Source organism: Coffea eugenioides, chromosome 4 (genome assembly GCF_003713205.1).
Source record: "Coffea eugenioides isolate CCC68of chromosome 4, Ceug_1.0, whole genome shotgun sequence".
Lineage (NCBI taxonomy): Eukaryota > Viridiplantae > Streptophyta > Magnoliopsida > Gentianales > Rubiaceae > Coffea > Coffea eugenioides.
The window spans coordinates 10,366,008-10,385,110 of NC_040038.1; the positions used below are offsets into that span (position 1 = coordinate 10,366,008).

General features: G+C 39.1%; 1 pseudogene; it reads right to left on the minus strand.

Moving 5' to 3' along the window:
- Nucleotides 1–671: 671 nt before the first annotated feature.
- Nucleotides 672–17,239, minus strand: LOC113768996 (annotated as a pseudogene).
- Between the last annotated feature and the right edge of the window lie 1,864 nt (nt 17,240–19,103).

Sequence of the window (19,103 nt, forward strand, 5' to 3'; positions counted from 1 at the left end):
TTACGTAGTTTTGCATTGGATAGGAAAAATGGACAGATATAATGGACAGAGGATCCCGTCTGGTTTTTTACTACTAAATGGCATAATTAGAAAGCTTGTAGGATAAAATTACCAGAGATAGTTACGAAAAGAAGAGTCTTTCCTTTTTGTGATATTCTTGTTGCCGTATTTTTTTTTATAAAAAAGATAATTTCATTCAATCAATTTGCACTATTTGCACTAATAACAAAAAATATACCACCAATATAATATAAATACGTATAAATTTGAAATCAATAAATACAACAAATCTAAGAAATCAATCCAACAAGACGCGCTGTGGTTTCTGGGCACTTTATTAACTGGAAGAAATAGAAATTGCTTTCATACGATGACACAATCAAATTAAAGGGAACTACACACAGAATAATTAACCAAAATGAAATGGTTCAAAATGTTAAAAGATTTATCAAGTCTCCTTCCAAAGTTTCTTATATTCAATGCCCCCAAGGCACTAGATAATTGTTTGGGTTCTCTACATTTTTCCTGTAAACCTCTTCCAGAAAATTGTAGTATGCAATTTAGAGGTGGTGGTAGTTTAGAGTTTTAATAATGAGTACAAAATAGAACAAGCCAAGAAATTATTAATTATCACAATGCCAAAAATCTAAAGAAAGAAGCCTTTCCTGCCCTCATAATTTAGCTGGAGCAGCAGAAGTAGCAAGATTCAGCAATTCCCTCCATAAAATTTTCCCTGTTGGAGACTTGGGAATTGAGCTGATAAATGCAACGTGTCGTATCTTCTTGTATGCTGCAACCTTCGACGAGAGAAAAATGAGAAGACAAAGTAAGAGCTACCATTTAGAGGAAAAATTGTGACTATCAACATCAAGAAGTTGCAGCAATTTTCCTTTGGAATTATTGCTCAATCCTCTAGCTGTAGACATCAAAATCCTATTTTAAATTTTGAAGAGGTATTTTATCTTTTATGAAATTACTAAGATGATTTTGCTCTCGAGTCGATAAATTGTACAGAATTTTGAGAGGTAAAAGTACCTGTTGTGCAACAATATCCATAATTTGCCTTTCAGTGATATGTGATCCTGGTTTCCTAACAATGTAAGCCATGGGAATCTGACCTGCTTCTTCATCAGGATATCTGCAATTAGACAACACTAGGGAGTCAAACTTAGGAGTTGATACATACCAGTGAAAACATGCTCTTGAGATTCTGAAGGCTGAACAATAAAGGCACGTCTTAGTTGGAGATGCATACGGGATTACAGCTGCATCAGCTATCTCAGGAATCGATTGCAGCAGATGTTCCAACTCAACAGGTGGAACCTGTATTGTATTGCAAACCCTCATCAGCCAATGGACGATTAAAGCTATGAATGGCACCTGCAACTGCAAATAGAAATGCTTCACAAAAGAGACAGAACTGAGGGGTGTGTTATGCACCTGATATGCTTTATACTTGATGAGTTCCTTTAGCCTGTCAATAATGTAAAGGAAACCATCAGAGTCAAAATAACAGAGATCTCCTGTCTTTAGCCAGCCCTCTGAATCCAAGGTCTCAGCAGTGGCTTGATGATCTCCAACATATCCTGCAAATAACTCCATGATTCTCCATTTCACAACCGAAGTTGCAAGACAATGCCAAAGTTAATATGTTCAATTTCTTGATGACAGTGCATGTCGGTCGATAAATTTGACTTTAATTTTCTTCATCTGAAACTTGTTTTGTCTCCCTCTGCTATTGATTGAGAAGATAGAAAATAATTGCAACACAAACAACACAGATCATACAGGGAATATATTTAAGGCCAAGAAAAATAGTATCATCAAAAGAAGGCAATTATACCATAAAAGAAGTTAGGATGCACCATTTAACTCTCTGAGTTTGAAGTTTGATACAATCCCTTACTACTAAGCACTTAGGTTTAGAAAGCCATTTACATTTGGAATAGGTAATAAATTAGAACTGGTAATTAACGTCAGGGTAGTAGGCAACCAATGGATAGAACTCAATGAATTAAACAACTCCAATAGAAATGAGAGGATTTAAGATATCAAATTCTTGTAGAGGTAGCTCAGGCATATGCACCATTTTATACTCAAGAAAACACAAAAAGAGACCATGAGAATAAAAGGATAGCATAATATAACTCTACTAGGTAAACTATCACTCAAGAGGGTCACAAATTAGAGTATTTTCAAACTATGAGAGAAATAAGTCCTCTTATAGAAAATTATAAAAAAAAAAAAATAAGGTCCTCTTGTGTTTTCCTATATCAGTATCAACGTGAAGAAATACCTCCAAATCAACTACAAGAGCAAACAAACATGAGCAAGTAAACGCTGATGAATTCCACAAGCACAGCCCTATATACGGACATGAAAAACCATGGGATCACAAGTGATATGATGGCATCATTTTCGATATTACCCTGATCAGTTTGCAGCATAAGGTTGAAAATGCAGCCTTTTGATTACTTGAAGGATGTTGTCCTAAAGCATGATCTATTAAAATGTATCCCATGATAAGATTGAACGGCAAAATTGGGTGCATGAATATTCACCTTTCATGACTGCAGGCCCTCGAATCCATAGTTCACCTCGCTGACCAGGTGCTAAAGCTTCTTTGCTATCAAGATCTACTATCTTGGCTTCCCTGTTCTGATCCAGGCGACCTGCAGATCCATATTTCTTAGTCTCCTCAGGCCCTAACATCCGTGAAATTGTTCCCCCGACCTCAGTCATTCCATATCCCTGCAACCAATTTAAACTGAAAGAATTATCATTTAGAATTCATGTCGTCGTATAACATACTGTTACAGCTGCCGAAACACTCGATCAAACAAAACACAACAAAAACAACCGAAACTTAGTAGGCTTTCTTGTTGGATGAAGAACATATGATATAGTCCAAATGCATTAATCTACAACCAATAATAACATGGTATTTAGAAAACTTGGTGATGCGACTGCCAAAAACGCGATACGAGCTGAACTGCTGCGAGTTGAGCGAGCTGGTCAGGGACGAGCTGATGGGAGGAAAGCGAGCGAACTACGCTCAGTCCTAGAATGCGATCCGAGCTGAGTTGCTACGAACTGAGAGGAAACGAGCTGAGGCGCAGGTGAGGTAAGCGAACCGACCTGCAAAGGGACCAACGGCGGGGCTAGTTCTCCGGAGCAGCTCCGACGGTCAAATCATTAAGAGCTTGAGAGTAAAGTAACAGTGGGAAGTGCTGTTGATGGCGTAACTTGTGTTGCCTTGTAGTGCTGTATTTATAGGCTTGTGGGTAGTAGTTTCCTTATAGGATTAAGAGTCCCACTAGAGAGGGATTTCTCTTAGGGCTCCGCTTGTTGTCATCGAAAGGTTCGGGAGCTGCGGCCCATCGGGCCCATCCGGCTGAGAGGCGGTGGCTATGCACGAACTAGCATCCCTTCTGGCTGAACTGACCTGTCCGAGCTGACAGGTCATCATGTCCGAACTGACACGTGGCTACTGGAAAATTTGCCCCACTACACTAGCCCCCCTTTGAGTCTAGAGTCATCGAAAAGTCGCATGAGTCTGGACCAAATTTCGAGGCGACGAGCCAGTTCGGTGTGGGATCTATGATTCCACGATTGCGGCCCTTGCTCGAGTAATTTGTAAGACCGAACTGAGTAGGACCAGTCCGTTTTTTATATGAACTCCTCCTTTGTAAATAGACTCTTGTGGACTGAATAGACTTTTGTTTCTTCTATACTTAGCAAAATTTTTCATTCATGTCTTTCTTATCATACTGTCTAAATACACTTGCGCAAACAGACCCCGAGCTGGCACGCGAACTGACTTCCAACTTATGCAAAATAGTTCATATATTTGCACGAAAGGATCCAGACCCATGCGCGACTCGGATTCGTTATTGGAGGTTCTGAAGTTGAACCTCAGGGTGTAAGTCAGTTCTTCCCCCGTAGGACTGATTAGGAGGAGTCCGACTCTACACCCTTCCTTGCTTGATGCTTTGACGACATACGATGTCCAGGCCAGGATGGCCTGCTCGACAACCTCCTCGATCTCTTCGATCGTGGCTCTTACAGCAGCCTTTCCGACTTGTTTGGCCTCGGTTGGTTTAACGCCTCTCGGACCTATTTGTTCTAGGCTAGTTCGGCGCTAGTCTCTTCGAGTTGTTTGGCTTTGGTTGGTTTAACACCTCTCGGGCCTATTCGGCCTCGACTAGTTCAGCGCCTCTTTGGCCTGTTCGGCCTCGGCTAGCTCGATGCTAGTCTCTCCGGCCTGTTTGGCCTCGGCTAGCTCAGTGCTAGCCTCTCCGGCCCATTCGGTCTCGACTAGTTCAGCGCCTCTTTGCCCTGTTCAGCCTCGACTAGCTCAATGCCAGCTTCTCCGGCCTGTTTGGCCTCAGCTCATGCAGGAGTCTCTCTGGTCTGTTTGGCCTCAACTCACGCAGGAGCTTCTTTGGCCTATTTGGCCTCGACTAGCTCAACGCCAGCCTCTCCGGCCTGTTTGGTCTCAGCTCGCACAGGAGCCTCTCTAGCCTATTGGGCCTTAGCTCGCGCAGGAGCTTATTTGGCCTCAGCTAGCTCAACGCCAGCCTCTCCGGCCTGTTTGGTCTCAGCTCGCGCAGGAGCCTCTCTGGCCTGTTGGGTCTCAGCTCGCGCAAGAGCTTCTTTGGCCTATTTGGCCTCAGCTAACTCAACGCCAGCCTCTCCGGCCTGTTTGGCCTCAACTTGCACAGGAGCCTCTCTGGCCTGTTTGGCCTCAGCTCGTGCAGGAGATTCTTTGGCCTATTTGGCCTCAGCTAGCTCAACGCCAGCCTCTCCGACCTGTTTGGCCTCTCTTGTGCGCTTTTCAAGCAATTGGCTTCCTCTGCATTAGCTTTCTTGTGAGCTCGATTCAGCATCTCCCGAACTGATTTGGGAGGTTTCTCCACGAACTCGGTGTATAGTTTCTGCTTGCGCAGTCCGTTGATGAAGGTGGCCATGACGACCTTATCGTCCTGATCTTGGATCTGGAGAAACTCGTCGTTGAATCGCACCATGTATTCACGCAGTGACTCCTCAAGCTTTTGATGGATTGTCATCAGGTGAGCAGTGCTCTTGGAAAAGGCTCGCGACGAAATGAACTGAGTTGAGAACAGTCGCGCAAGCTGACTGAAGGACCGAACTGACCTGGGGGGTAATCCCTGGAACCACTGGCGTGTCTTTCCCTCCAGAAACATTGGAAAGGTCATACATCTGACTGCATCGGCGGCCATTTATAGCCACATTTGTGTCAGGAATGCGAACAGATGATCCTCCGGATCCGTAGTCGCGTCGTAGAATTTCATGGTCGGTATTTTGAACTTCGCAGGCAGCGGGTAGTTCTCAATGTCAGGGACGAATGGAGAGACGGTATATCTGTCCGCCTCTGGATCTAGCAACAGGTCCAGTTCGTCTTGTATCTGGTACTCCTCTCTCCTGTGGGAGAGCTCCCCTTTTGTCAACCCCTGGAAGGGCTCTGAGTGTTTAGTTCGGGAGTTCCTATGAAAGAGCTCCTGGACCTCGACCTGTTCACGCGTAAGCTCTCTCCGCGCCCGCTTTTACCGGGGGTTAAGGCTTCCCGTTCTAGATCCCGATAGCTCGGTTCCACCCGCTTTCCATGCCTTGGGCCTCTGGTTTTGATGGCCTCCTGTCTGCCTTTTAAGATAGTTCATAATTGCTTCGAAGGTTGGCAGGTTTTTCCCAACTATCCGTACCAGTTGTTCAAGCGGGAGTTGTGAGAGCCCCGTCCCCTCATCTCCAGGAGTTGGGTTATGACGAGGATTTTGGGGGCCGCTTGGCTCGTTTTCCTTGGATCCGTCAGCGTTCTTCTGAGATCTAATCCTTGGCATGTTTTTGCAAAAGAAGAATTACGTTTTCCACAGACGGCGCCAATTGATGCGACTGCCAAAAATGCGATCCAAGCTGAGCGAGCTGGTCAGGGATGAGCTAATGGGAAGAAATCGAGCGAATTGAGCTCAGTCCTAGAATGCGATCCGAGCTGAGTTGCTACGAACTGAGAGGGAGCGAGCTGAGGCGCAGGGGAGGTAAGCGAACCGACCTGCAAAGGGACGAACGGCGGGGCTAGTTCCCCGGAGCAGCTCCGATGGTCAAGTCATTAAGAGCTTGAGAGTAAAGTAACAGTGGGAAGTGCTGTTGATGACGTACCTTGTGTTGCCTTGTAGTGCTGTATTTATAGACTTGTGGGTAGTAGTTTCCTTATAGGATTAATAATCCCACTAGAGAGGGATTCCTCTTAAGGCTCCGCTTGTTGTCACCGAAAGGTTCGGGAGCTGCGGCCCATCGGGCCCATCCGACTGAGAGGCAGTGGCTACGCACGAACTGGCGTCCCTTCTGGCTGAACTGACCCGTTCGAGCTAACAGGTCATCATGTCCGAACTGATACGTGGCTACTGGGAAATTTGCCCCACTACACTTAGTAAACTAATTTTGTAATTTGCAGATCATGAAATATCCTTATCCTGAAGTGGCAAAGTGGATACCAGGAAAATATTTTTTCTGATCAAAGTACTTAAGCAGATACCATGGAGGAATTCCACACTTTCCGGTAATACAGTGCAGAAACAAATTTTAGAAGCAAAAACAACCAATACATTTAGTGCACATGATCGAATCATGGAATGTAAACTAAATGCTTGGATAGGAAGTACTGTAATTCTTACATGGCGTAGAAATTTTTTTTGGTATGTTAATTTAAAGATTATTTCTAAAGCTTTCAAAAATTGGATCAATTGAACAGAAAAGGATCAAGAATTTGATTGGAGATGCCTATTGCCTAGTACATTTATCTTAAAGCATACCTAGGGGGGTGTTAGGAGGTGTTTGGTACATGGTTATGAGGATCAGATATTAGTTCTAAAAGTGATGATAATCATACCTATTATTTGGTAGACCACTGTGAAAATGAAAATGTTACATTTTGTTTCATATCATTCTCCACTTAAGTCTTTGAGTTTCAAAATGATTAACTCATTGGTTGAGGAAACCTATTCCAGTGCAAAAGCGAACATACAAGTGGAAACGACCAAAACCCATTACCCCTAGAGGGGTTTATCGTTCTGATTTCGATTCCCAATCCAGAATACTAACAAACACTTCCTTTTATGTTTTTGATTAGTGGTTGATTATGATTACCGAGTGCACATCTCACGTTTATATTTATTTCATAAGTATGATTGCAAGAGCACGTTGTTGAGAAAAAGGTCGGCACTAATTACTAATTGTGTTACTACCTTTTTTCTGTTATTTGTAGGTGCAAAGGAACCTTGACTTGGAACTAGAACTACATCTTATTACATTACATCATTTGGAACTGCTAAGTTCTGATTTGTTACTTGAAAAAGAAAATCCAAAACAAAACATGGCCGACCTAATAATCAAGCAGAAATTTGTCCTTATTAGCAAATACTAACTAATCCGTAGCGTGTTACCCATCTCCCTCAGCCTCGAGTACAAAAATTAAAGGTGGCAACGGGGCAGGGTTGGGGCGGGGGAAGTATCTCTCGCCTCGCCCTTCGCCCCATTGTCAAATAATTCCTTCTCTCACCTTCCGGTCTCCTACCCCGTCCCCTTCCCGTTTCTCCTACGATCTCCCCCGCGAGAAAAGAAATCAACTTATCATATTCAACAATCTGCTCATATATAAGATAATTTTATCATTGATTCTATTTTAAAATATTCAATAAACACATACTCAAGTATTAAATCTTAGATCATTCAATAAGTTACAAATACTAATAATTAAAGAAAATTAGCAACTTATCAATATCATGAAAATGACATTAAAACATCCGACTAAAATGTAATAGCATCAAATCACAATTGTATGTTCACTTATAAAAATACAATTGTAAACAACACTAAATAAAATTAACAAACTGTCAAGACGGAAACCTTATTAGTTTACGTTTAGTCTGAATAGATAATATAGTACTATTAGTTTAGTTACCTTATTAAATAATACATTATTACTTATTAGTCATTAGAGGTATACAATTATATTATTAAATATAAAGAATTGAATTATAACTAAATTATTATTATATATATATATATAATTTTTTTGTATGCGGAGGACGGGCAGAGGATGAGGCGAATATAAATTGCCCCGCACCCCTCCCCGTTTTAAGACAGGGGGAAATTTTCTCCCCGCACCTCCACCTCCACTGCCGCCCCATCCTACTCCATTTCTACCCCTGCAGGCACCCACTCCCGTTACCACCCTTAATGATAATGCATATCCATTTTTGGTACAAATTTATAGCACAAGGATGTGGTAATTTGGTTTCGATTAGCTCGAGCTCCCACTTAGGGGCAGCAACATTTTCAAAACTAATTCAAAAATTGCCAATTCCTTTAAAAGGTAGAATCGAAACGGACTCTTGTAAAAACAGTTGTGATTATTGTTCTGGATTCTCCAGTCCTAGTTTAAGTTTCGATTTCTTTTGATTAGTGTTTTGATTCCTTATAGTTACACTTAATCACTTATGGTTATAAAAATTAATTTTAAAAAAAGATGACAATGAACCTAAAATAGGGAGAAACTCAATACAATGGAAGTAAAAAAAAATTATTGTACTATTAGTTGACAAGGAAAAATATTATAAATTCTTTGAAAAAAAATATCTCAGTTATAAAGCATTTTAAATAAAACAAATCCGGACATCTTCAATTAAAATTTTATCCAATTCCATTCAGTTATGTAATTTTTACAACATTTGGTATAAATTTATGTAATTTGGAAATAAACATAAATTTTTGTGAATTTATATAAATAATTCACTATTATACTAAAATTGTAGGAATTTATGCCAAAAGTTATAAAAATTAACCGAATTAGACTGAATGAATTAGAGAGACCCCTGATGCAAACTGCAAAGCATACCAATTCCACTTGGGATCCTCGGTTACATGTTTTCTATGCCAATCCAATGCCACCTCTAGTATTGCGCCAAGTGTCCTGTTATTATTTGCACTTTAATTTTCTAATAATTCAAATTTGTTTGGTTTAACACAAATTTTCTCTGCTCTCTAAAACTTTGAACCAAAATTAGCCGACCGGTCTAATTCATATACCAATACTTGTGAGTTAACCACTCACGATCTGTTGCTTTCGGGAAAAAGAAAAAGAAAATCCTAAATAAAATTGCCTCCAAACTCTTTCGTCGTTGATTGCTTTGAAATGAAGAACTTTTTCCTTATTCTTGATAAGTCGAATTCTCAGTGTTTATTTTTTCGATTAAACAAGTGTTCTCGAGTTTGGTTGCTGATTCTTGAAAAAGGGTTTTCAATTCCAGTCGTTGAAAACTCAAAGAAGGAAGAATTGAATAAAGAGATGGGGAAGAGCGGTAGTAATGATGATGAACGCCGTCTTGATTATTCGGGTATTGAACTGTACCCGAACTGGGGTAAATTTGATATCTTGGTTGCAGTTGCAGAAGTAGAGAGGAACAAATTGGATGAGGAGGAAAAAGAAAGGAAACTCAGGCGAAATATTTCCACTTTCTTCCTGAAAAAGAAACAGAGGAATCATCAATGGGCAATGGTTCAGATGGGGTCGGTAAATTGCAGCTTCTTGCTGGTAAAATTGATGACAATTTCACAAAAGGGAAAAGATCGTTCAGAAGGAAGACCGGCTCCAACCACGCATTATTGTCCGAGGAACTTCCTTTAGCAATATCCCAGTTTGATTTTGAAGGCAAACATCAAGAAGATGATGGTAATCACGTTCTGTTCTCATATGGGGATATAATCAAGAAACCCCAATTGAAGAGACTGAGGCATGGTTCAAAGTCGCGGTCGCGGCCCGGAACGTTCCACATCGGTCTCGGCATATCGGTCACGGTCTCGGTGAGATGTAAATTTTAAAGCATTTAATGTTCTAAAAACTGTTAATAATATAAAAAAAAGTATGCTAAACAAAAATAATAAAAAATAACAAAAGAAAATTTGTAAAATGTACTATTTTTATACATATTACACACGATAAGTACTTTTAATTATTTAAAACAATGGCATCACAAATAAAATCAAAATAACATAGACCACAATTTTAAAACTAATAATTGCAAAAGTAATATCAACCATTAACAATACAAACTAAAGATTTATTTATAGCATAAAGTTGGAATATTTTGATCAATCTCCTGCCAAAAATAAAAAGAAATCATATTAGATAAAAGGTAAATATGTAAAAAGATATACTAGTACTTTATATTTTCGTACCTGTTAATACCAAGTAGAATGATGATGTGGTTCAAAATCATCGTGATTGGTCGATGAATGGTAAAACAGATGTGGAAGTGGCATAGGACCTTGAGTAGGTAGTGTAAACGAGTTATCTGGTGTATTTACTGGATGTGAGGATTGACTAGATGTTCCATAATCATTGGACGGAAGAACTTCTGGATTGGAGATGATTTGTTGATGGTAGTATCCAAACCCTCGATAGTTAACACTATCGCTGGTACCATATGATGCAGTAGAATCATGACCATAAAATCCAATGTTATTGGAATCAAAAGAAGAACCATCATGAGACTTATCTATTTCTTTTTCATAGTATCCACTACCATGAATGCTAGTAGACCTTTCAACCTGTCCAGGTCTGTCAAATGGCCGATATCCACTGTAATAGTCAGGAGTGATTCCATATGATTGGTCATAGCCATATCCCAATTGACTAGTACTACGGTTTTGATTAGATTCATGCTCATAAGTTGAGTATATACCCAAATTTTACATCTGATCATTGACTCCTCTATATCTTTGTGACCCTGAATAGTGAGAGAAAGTATCCTCACTTGAAAATTGAGTTAAATCATTGAGGAATTGACGCTGTGCTTCTATACCATGACGATAGCCATGATCAGTATCTTGAGTGGCATAATAATTATCTTGTCCTTGAGCCCATGACATACCTCCTGGTTGTTGGCTATCTCGATTGTAACCACTATGCCTGGAAGAATTGTTCCCTCCATCTCCATTGTCACCATTGTCATCATCATCATTACTGCTGTCACTTTTATTTGAAGATGACGGAACAGTCTGCTTACTGGTTTGTTTAGTCTTACTTTTTTGTTTCCTACTTGAGGATGCAGCAAGACCTTTCTTATTTCTTTTGGTAATATATTGGGACAATGTATCACCAAAACCATCGTTGTCATGTTCTTGATATTCACTACTTTCTGATTCAGTTTGATGAATGCCCTTATCCAACCAATCCAGATTATCTTCAGGCAATGTGGGTTGTTCATTTTCTCTTATCCAATCATCCAATATATCATCTTGGTGAAAAATGTGATTCAAGTCAATTGGGTTGTAGAAATCATCAGTATCTCTTTGATGCATCAAATTTTTCACCTTCAATCGCATATTGTAATGCACAAAAACTAATTTATGCAATTTTTTAACTGCCAAACGGTTGCGTAGTTTTGTATGAATTAATGACCATGTACTCTAATTTCGCTCACAACCAGAGGATGTGCAGGTTTGACTCAATATTTTCACTACAATATTCCTTAAATTTGGCGCATCTTCACCGTAGTTAAGCCACCATTCAGCTAAACAAACAAAGTAATAATAACATTCATTTATTATTATTATTTTAATATTATAAAAATATTAACTTCATTTATATGATTTGGATGTTTATGTAAGTATGAATTAAGTTGAAACCTGGTAAAGATTTTGGTAATGCTCTTGCTGCAATAGCACTTCCAAAGCCTCCCTTTTTGTCTGCAAAAATTTTGATCTACAAAAATAATGTATACACAAGTGTTAAAATTTTAAAATTTGTTGATTAATATAAATAAATAAAATAATCAAAAGAATACCTCATTTATTGAATCAACTTGTGCATCTAAATTTGGCTCCAACTTTGCAATGACGTTTTTTAACCCTCTTCGAACTTCATCCAGATTAAACTCACAAGTTCCAGAATATTGAAGGATCGGGTTCAAAAAATATGCTAAATACAATAAAATAACAAAATTAGAAAATAAATAAATAAATAAATAAATATTACATATTTAAATTGGATGTAATATTTTAAATTACCTGCCGCATGTAAATCCCGATGAAGTTGATTGTACCATCTATTATCAATCACTTCCCAAATTGTTTTCCAAGATTTCACCGACTTTTGAATAGCCATTTTTGCTCTATCCATTGCCTCATAAATAATTGGCAATGTTGGCTTATTATCTTGATCAATAGTTTTTAAAACTTTGACCAGAGGCTCCATTATTGCACACACATTTCTAACTTTTTTCCAAAACTTCTCTGACAATATCAACTCAGCTACTTTAATAGCTTCTGCTTTTCTCTTGGTAGTGTTATTAAACTCTGCCCATTCATCTGAGGTGCACATTCTTTTTAGTTCTGTACAATGCCGAAGAAGACTTTCCATAGAAATGAATTCAGTTGCAAATCTAGTGATACCTGGACGTAGCAGTTCCCTTTTTTTTTGTATATGTCTTCATCAGATTCACTACTTTGTCACTGTTATATATGAAACTTGTTATCTTCTTCCCCTGAGCAATAGTTTCTTTTACATTATCCATTTTGCCAATATCCTCCAACATCAAATCTATACAATGCGCAGCAGCGCAAGGTGACCAGAAAAGATTTTTTCTTTTTTTCATCAACAGTTGTCCAGCAGCTTTCATACTAGATTCACTATCTGTCACAACTTGCACAACATTTTTTTCCCCCACAACCTCTACTACCTCATCCATTAACTTGAAAATATATTCAGCAGTTTTCTTAATATTGGTACAATCAACTGAACTATGGTATATCATGTGCCTATCACAGTATACCATAAAATTTATTATTGGATGTTTTGTACGAGTGCTCCACCCATCACACATAAGTGTACAACCAAAAGTTGAAAATTTATCATAAATATCTCGAAGATATTTCTCAAGCTCTTCAAATTCTTCATCTAAATATTCATTTCCAATTTGATAAGCTGAAGGGCCTTTAATACCAGAACCAGCTTTGGCAATTTCATCAATCATCGATTGATAATAAGGATTGTCAGCTGCATGAAATGGTATAGCATTGAAATGAAAAAACTTTGAAACTGCCTTACCAACTCTTTTTATATTTTCCTTCGCAAACATTAATTTGACTGATTTTTGTTTCGAAGGAAACATATGTGATTCAATTCCTCTGCTTGTCATTTCATCTGCTTGTCTGACACTGAAATTACGTGACAATCCTCTTTTATTTTCAGAAGTCGTTGGGTTTGAAGTGCCAACACCCATATTCCCTAAAATTCACAATATTTAACAAATAAAAAATGAATGACTAAATTGCAACTTTATGTAATTATATTTAATAAAATAGTATCAAATTTGTTATAATATTTTAGTTTACAAATCATACCTGACATAAACATAGAAGGTCGACTCCCAGATACCGAATGCCTTCGTTGTTCGTCTAAAAATTGCAAGTATTGGCTCTCTCTAATTGCTTGCTTCATTTGTTTTTTTTCCAACGCCATCCGACTTTCTTCATCAATTTCAAAAAAGGCTTCGTCCTCCTCGTCGCCAACCATGTTGAAATTACCATGCATACTTTCTTGTTGGAAAGAATTCAATATTTCTTCTTTTTTCTGTTTTATTGTAGCTCTTTGAATCTTACCAATCTTTAGATGCATTTTCATTAAATCTCTAACTTCACTTGAGGCCCTTGGACAAGGCTCAACTTGTCCTATGACATGACCGACATGTTCTTTCAACCTTGTAATGCCACCATGCATTATTTTTCCACAATAATTGCATCTCACAATTTTTCTATTCCCTCCCACGGGTTTACCATGTTCCCAACCAATATCCTTGCTCGTCATTGTAACTATTACACATATCAATATAAATGGTTAATACATCACAAAATAATTAAAGATATATGAAAAAAAAATACAACAAGCAGTTTCTAACATTTTATAATTATAATAATTTATTTTTATTATATTAGTAAGTTAAACATCTAATCTATAATGTAAACCTGCAACAATGATCATTTTTTCATTTATTATAAGAACTTCGGCATTTTGTTTGTTGATGGGTGATTAACTTAAACATATAATTTAGCTCTCCATCTTCCTATAGTTTTTAGTTCATGATCATGATCACCAGGATGATTATGTATTATAATAAGTTGGAAGATAATACTAAATGTCCCTCTCTATTAGCACAAAAATATACACGTACAGTGGAAGCAATTCTCATATCTCTTCAATTTCTTTGTTAACCATCATATATATATATATATATATATATATATAACTACACATGATTTTTCACTCACTTTGCAACCTAGTCGTCCAAGAATTACAAAAGTTTTTGTTTTATACATAAGGATTACTAAATTTATAGAGGAAAAATTATTCTTGGAAAAAAGAATAATTTAGTAAGCATCGCAATGGATTAGTAAACAAAGTACAAATCCAACCTCCAAGATTGCTAACCATTAAAAAGCCGGTAAAAAGACGCGATTTACTCACGCTTTGGAGTCACTTGTGAATGCAGATTGCTAATTTCCACCTGGGGATACCTATCAGCAGGAGGGAAGAGCAGGACGGCCAGCTATTCAACAACCTAGGCCCCCAAGAATTCCCTACTGGCATCAACTGAACAACACATGAGCAAAGCAATAATGTCGTGATTGCCCTCAGATGAGAATCCACCACCTCATTCTAGCTGTAAACAAATCCACTCCATTTCTTTCTGCTTCCCTTTCACCCAAAACCTTGGGACTCACCTCCCATTTCCCCTCCCTCGCTTTATTCATCTCTTTACTACTATTTAGTCTACACATTGCAAAACCATCAGTACTTATGTCCCCACTCTCATGAAGACTGAGTACGATGGGAGGTTTTTCTATTATTCTATTCACTTGATGAATCCTGAAGCTACCACTACTTTTGTTATTAATTGATGAACACTCTATCCTAAACCAATCTGTATATTCATATCATAAGTGAAACGACTGTCTGGGAAAACTACAGTTGGCCCTTGTAATGGATCAGTTTCTTTTAATAACTCTAATATCTTAGAGCACCTTACAAGCAGAATATCTGAAGGTACAATAAGAAAATCAATTACCTGCTGAAGCTTGACAAGGCAAAAAGGACATGAATCACAACCATCTGGGTTATCTCTGTGAAGGTATGGCCAAATGACTCCATTGGGCACTATCTTTTTGCAACATTCTACTTTGTTTCAGAGGGCGGAATTCCAAAGCTCGGCAAGAAGACAGAGTTAAGTTACCATGAAGAAGAATTGAAGGAAACGGAAAGGATTACACGTTCTGCAACACTACTAGTCCAATAATTTAGTAAAGTGAAGGTAGTATGTTTAACGTGGACTATTCAAGGTAGTACCTTCAAAGTAAAGTGAAGGTAGTACCTTCAAAGTAAAGTGAAGGTAGTACACCTCCAAGGTGGAAAAGAAAACGCATCTTTTCACGTGATAGTACTGTGGCAAATTTGTTTCTATTTCCCATCACTCGCATTTCTTTCCCCGTATGAAGGATCATCAGTACTAGCCATGGTTCGATATAGGCAGTAGAGAGGTCCTCGAATTTCCCTTTTTTAATTCTTTTTTTGCTTTTTTTCTATAGATTTTTTGTTAAATTCACCTTGACTCGGGATGACTCGGGGTGACTCGACCGTGACAACCCGTCGCGGTGACGTCTCGGCCGATTTCTCGGCGAGACGAGTATCTCGGTCTCGATTCGTCGCGGTATCGTCTCGGCCTAGGCCGAGACGGTTACGACTCGGCCGAGACGTCTCGGTCTCGGCCAAGTCTTCGAACCATGGACTGAGGTCACCCAGTGAAGAAAATAGTACTGATCATCAAGAAATAGGGATGCCACGTTCGAAGAAAGCAAGAAGGAAGCCTATATATCCTGATGGACCATCAACATCAACTATCTTTTTCTCCAAAGCAACAAATCGTGAGTGATTAACTCAAAAGTATTGGTATATGAATTAGACCGGTCGGTGAATTTTGGTTCAAAGTTTTAGAGAGTAGAGAAAACTTGGTGTTAAACCAAACTAATTTGAATTATTAGAAAATTAAAGTGTAAATAATAATAAGACACTTGACGCAATATTAGTGGCATTGGTTGGCATAGAAAACATGTAATCGTACCAATTCCTAACCCGTAGCAATCGTCGACCATGGGACAGCAAAAAGATTCAACCCAAAATGCATCGGAAAAAAAAATGGACAGAGAGATACGTGCCTCAACAATCTCCACGCGGGGGAAGCGGAACGTGAACTGCTCAGAGACCTCCTTTCCCAGCGGCGCACCACCGCATAAAAGTTGGCGCAGGGAGCTAAGATCATACTTACTCAACAAATCCGACTTAAGCAACATCACCACTAGCGGCGGCGCCACGGGCATGTATGTCACCTTATACTTTTCCACCGCCTCAAGCATCTTTTCAAAATCAAATCGCTGTCTCGCCCAACGCCGCAGCCTTTATTGGCCCAAAAAACCCGTAAACGTGAAACATCGGCAAGAAAAACAGCATCACCTGACGAGGAAGATCTTCAGCATTATCTTCAAATTCACCAGTTGTACCGGACGAGTAAAGTATAACGGCCGTGTCATTTTGGCTGATGACACGGCCGGCATGCTTTCCCACCACTCCACTGCCAGTGGTGGTGTCCGAGAGCATGGATTGAAATTGCGGCTGGTCTACAAAGACACTATTGATAGATTTTAAAGTTTCCGGGAACTTGTGACAGAGGGAGGAAGTGGTGAATACAATGCTGGGTTTAGTGAGTTGGAGCATGTGGGTCAACTCGGAGGTGGAGGAGAGAGGGTTGGCAGGGGAGACGATAATGCCGAGGGAGAGGAGGGAGAAGTAGAGAACTGGGACATGGAGGGATGGAGGGCAGAAAATGAAGGCAACGTCGTTTTGGGAGAGGGAAGGGAAATGGGACTGGAGGGACAAGGAGAGGGACTGAACTTGGTTGAGGAAGTCCGCGTAAGAGATTCGGTGGTCGGTGGCGGAGTCAATGAGGAACGGCGTGGTGGGAGTGGTGGAAGCATGGAGGAGGGAGAGAGTGTACTCAGTAATGGAAATTGGCTCAGAAGGTGGTGGTAATGGAACTGGTGGTCTAAGGCTGTGGAAGATTTTCGTCTCTGAGCAAAGCCCATTTCTGGGGTCTATTTTTGGTGCTTTCGCCATTAACGTAAGTGTGTTTAGTTTAGTATGTGTTTTAAGTTTTAGCTGGTGGGAGGAAAAGCTGAGTTGTTCTTATTGTGTCTTTTATTTCCTCCATCGCAGTTGTTGTAGGATTCGAAAGGGATGCCAATATCATTAAAAGTAATACTAATCAATAAGCCGCCGGGATATAATTACCCAAAGATAATACTCTATAACAAGAGAGGACTTTTTTAGGATATTAAATACTTAGCTGATAGCTGGTTTGAGATCCTTAACATGGCCGGTGGACTTCTTTTTAGGACATCAAATGTTTGAGTTGATAGCTGGTTAAAGAGGGCTGTTAACATGGCTGCTGCGCCGTGGAATCAGGCAGGTACGACTCGTGGAGGTATAATTGTGTAAGATTATTGCACTAGTCACATGTTTAGTTATATAATTACATTATCTTGTTGTATGGGAATTCTTTTTTTTTTTTTATTTGTTAAAGATGTGATTTTTGTTTGTAGTAGTTGATTTGGGCATCATGTGAGGGTACCCGAATTTTTTTATTCGATTGAGTTTTGCAGGGATTTGGTGAAGAATGTGTCTTAGTAATTGAAGTTTTGCAGGGATTTGTACTAGTTTCATGTATTCAGATTCATAGATAAGGTACATTTACACAAGGCCTTATGAAGTTTGTCCGCAGGCCATCAAAAGCCAGCAAGAGCTAGTTAACCTTGACCAAAGAATTGTTCTAGCTACCAGACACAGAGTGCATGGAGATGAGGCTTTAACATTGACAAAAGTATCAAGAAGTCGATGCTATAACATTGGCTAGGCAAAAGATGGTATCCATAAAGCGCGATTGTCATGGTTGAAAGTTGATTTACCCGACCTTTGCTCATTTGGCTGGGGTGTTGTTGCTTGCAGGTGGCTTCCTGTCGATGTTGGTGGCTCAATGGTTTCTGCGGTTGTTGCGGGAGTGCCTTCAGGTGAGAAGGAAGTAGAAGGGGCTCAAAGAGGTGGTCAGGCTATAGTGTCAACCAGGCAACTGATTCTTTTTCATTTTTTGGACTCAGTTGTTGTTGGAGTAATGGAGCCTAAGATGGTGATGCTTCATGTTTGATTTGCTGGAAGCAGTAGTAGTGCAGCTTTAGTTGGTACTTGGTAGACATGCTGTTATGGTGTATTCTGTCATTATATTATTGTTTCCTAGAGGAGGATTGAGTAAATTTCCTCACTTGGAGGCAGTACATCGATCTCTTTTGCAAGTCTTTCGTTGGCATTAGGCAGATCTGGTTGTTCATTCTGTAGTAGATTTTATTTCATCAAATAATCATGGTTCGCCGTCGGGTAGCGGTCGCATCATGATCTCAGTTGTTCCATATCTGTCGCAGCATATCGGTTGAATATCAGATGATACACACATTATAGCACAAAAAAATTTTCAAAAAATCTGAAAAATTTACTAAAATTATAAAATACCAAAAAATGCACAATCTGAAAAAATATCCAAGTCGACTTTAAGTAAATTCGGATATATCGGCCGATATCATACATTACGGATTCAAATTGGTTAATATCGGCTGAATCAAAACGAGTCACCGTGGATATGGTAATATCTGCGATTCAGGAATCAGTTCCGGCTACGACTCGGCTGATTCATATCGAAATCGCCAATATTGCTAATCATGCAAATAATTGAAGTTATAAAATTCATTGAGAATAGTTTTCGACTGTGACAATATTTCCTTTTGTGCCATCAGTAGTATATCATCTGTGCCAATCTGTAATTATCTGATAAGCATGTTGATGTTCAATTATTGCTGTGAACATTAATGAGGAACCTTAACCTGCAGTTTCATTGTTGAATCTGAATTAGTGGGATTATGGATAAAAAATGAAC